We start from the raw sequence: 2,972 nt of genomic DNA, 5'->3' as shown, positions 1-2,972 counted from the left end.
CCACTGACCCACTGTGGCAGCTGGACTCCCTCCGTTAGGGAGCCTTGAGTAGCATGTGGCTAGAAGGCTGCTGGGATGACGTCCGGGGTTCTGCCGAAGAAGGTGAGGCTGGAGGAGGCATGCATGAGGCAGCGCAGGGCATGGTGATAAGATGGCTCAAACTGGAAAGGCCAGTGTGAAACCAGAGTATTCTTTCAGTATAGCATTTGTTGATGTGCTTTTTTGTGTTTTGCTTTGTTTTGGGGTTTTTTCCATAAAAAGAAAATATTCTCTCGCACTTAATTCCTGTGCTCTGTTCAGTTGTTGCTGCAAAACATGGAGGGTGGCTGGGGCAGTGATGTGCCAAGAACGTCTCCTGCATGGAGAAAAGACCTTTGTGCTTTCACTGGGTGCTTCTGGCACTAACGCCCACATGCTGGGTGCAACCAGTGCAAGCCACACAGGGACAAAAATAATTGCCTTTGTTGGGATATGTTGTTCCTTTGTGATACCTGCTACCAACTAGAGGAGAGATCCCGAGTCAGACTTTTTGAAATGCTTTGTGTGAAATGCTTCTGGAGTTCAGAAGCTATATAAAGCCTAGCAGCTACCTGATGGTGGAGAGGAGGGGAGGCCAGAACCAGTCTGGTCCTGTATGGTGCTCTCTGTCACTGGAGCTGTCTCTCCCCCTGCTCCCCCCCCCCAATATCAGGGCAAGTGCTGCACCCAGGGATTGTGCAGTCGTTGAATGGACTGCTAAGCACCCAGATTTCATCTGCTTACACGTCACCACGGAGCTTACTGCTGCGTATGTCCATGGCCTTCACTGGGAGTTTACTGCCTTGGCAGAGCTCTCATTCTCAGTTATGTGAAGAATGGGTCCAATTTACTGTTTGAAGAGACTTTTGGTATCTTCCAAAAGCCGTTTTGGTTTTAGAGCCCAGATACCCGTTGACATTCATGAATGTGAAAGGTGATGGCCCGGAGAGGAGGAGCATTATTTCCATCTGGTTTTGCCAAATGTGCTTTGGCATATTTGTGAAGAGTGGCTCGTCAATGTCGTAATGCCTGGCTAGCTATCTCCTTGCATTTGAAGAGATGGGGAGTGGGTCAGGCGGACCTCGGTAGCTGGCAGCTTCCGGTGCTGCCCAGACAGACCTGGAGCATGATGGTGGTTCTTCACTTCCAGGTCTCAAGCTGGGGGTTGGAAACCAATATGACATCATGACTTGGTGTCTGAGAAGGCTGTTGACATCTCTGTGCCTGGAGATGCTGGATCCAGTCTGCAGTTGTCTGTTGCATGTAGCCCCAGGAAGACGAAAGGTCGCACATAGCCTTGTCTGGTTTGGAGCACCTCGAAGCACAGAGACTCCGCAAGCTCTCTGCGGCACAAAGAAGCCATGAGCAGGCTGAGCTGGGGCTTCCAGCCCTCGGGTGCAGGAGGCCCACTGAGGCGGAGAGAGAGGCCTCCAGGCCCTGCCTGAGCTCTGTTATGGTGTCCCTGTCTCTAGCTCTGGCTCAGCTGTGCCTGGCCATGGACCTGGCTGCTCCAGCCCCCCGGCCTGCCCTTGGCCTCCCTGTGGCCCTGCCTGGCCACCACTGGGCTGCGTCTGACCCTGCTGGCCTCCACTGGGCCTGAACCCCAGCCTGGCCTGGCCTGACATCCTGGCTTGCCCTCAGAGCTGCCGCCTCACCAGGCCCTTGTTCCGTCTCTCTGGGCTCTCAGCTGCCCACCCTGCTCCCCTCGCTCGAGTAGGCCGAGGCTGGGCCCTGCCCTGCTGGACCCACTTTGGCTCCCTGTCCCTGAGGGAGCAGTGTGCCTGCACTGCTCCCTGACACCAGTCTTGCCACCTTCACAAGAGAAAAGGTTTATCCTTAGGTTGAGCTGGGATTGCCCCTGTTCCAGCTTGTGCCCACTTCTTCACACCATTGCCCTCCGTGGGCTGCAACTCCACGAGATCCTTGTGGGATCTGCAAATCTTCCATGGCTACCAGGAGCTCGCTCACCGCCTTCTGCCCAGACCACCAGGAGGATTGCTCTAAGAGGCAGGGAGAGTCTGGCGACTGATGGTTAGCAAGTAGCTCAGGGCTGGTCCCAGGTCTGAGCACAATCATGGTTCAAGCCTCCCCAGAGCAAAAGGACGTGGATGCATGCTCCCTCTCGGAGACAGCTGTAGGACTGATTTTCATTCAGAGTGAGGGCAGAGAGAGACACGTGCTGCTGCCTGCATAGGAAGAGAGCCTGAGTGAGCCTTCAAAAACAGGACCCTCCTCAGCCAAACCCCCTGGGTCCAAAGGGCTCCAATTGCGCAGCAAGACTAAGACCCGTACTAGGTGACACAGTTTATTAAACACCAAGCTGCAACAGAACACTTGGAGTTAGATGCAGGGTTGGGGCTGCACAAGGTAGAAGGCAAAGGTTTCCAGGCTTCCTTCATCTCCCTGTGAGGGCTGTCTGCTGGCGCTTCCTCTGCTGCAGCATCTTCTCATCACTAACTGTGTGGGAGCTTCAGCTGTGACTGAGGAAGGGTGGGAAAAGAAAAGGCTGTGTTAGTTACATGTCACATGGAGATAAGGATCCACTTCTTGTGCTTTTTGCCTTGTTTCTTGTCCAGCTCTTTCTGCCCTCTCTCTTAGACTGCTGTATTTGTCTGTGACCCACCATGCTAGTCTCCGATGACCAAGGTTCAGCCCTGGTTCTTCCTGCGTCCCACTTTTCTTGCAGGTCCTGGTTTTGTCTTGCCTGCTGCATGGTTTTTTTCGACTGCATCTCCAGCTGTTGGGAAATGTCACTAACTTTTGTAGGCAGCAAAAAAAAAAAGGAACTCAAAGAGAGAGCTATGAAGTTACTCACTTTTGTGGAAATCCATAAGGCAGGGGGCCATCGAGACTGGATTCATTACCTGCTGACACAGTATTAAAATTTATTAAAATGTATTAAAATCTCAATGAATGGTGACCAGCTTCCCCTCTTCCCACTCGGGACCCCTGGA

The sequence above is a fragment of the Pterocles gutturalis genome, unplaced genomic scaffold, assembly GCF_000699245.1.
Source record: "Pterocles gutturalis isolate BGI_N339 unplaced genomic scaffold, ASM69924v1 scaffold18644, whole genome shotgun sequence".
Lineage (NCBI taxonomy): Eukaryota > Metazoa > Chordata > Aves > Pterocliformes > Pteroclidae > Pterocles > Pterocles gutturalis.
The sequence above is the reverse complement of the archived record's forward strand: the minus strand, read 5'-3'. Positions refer to the sequence as shown.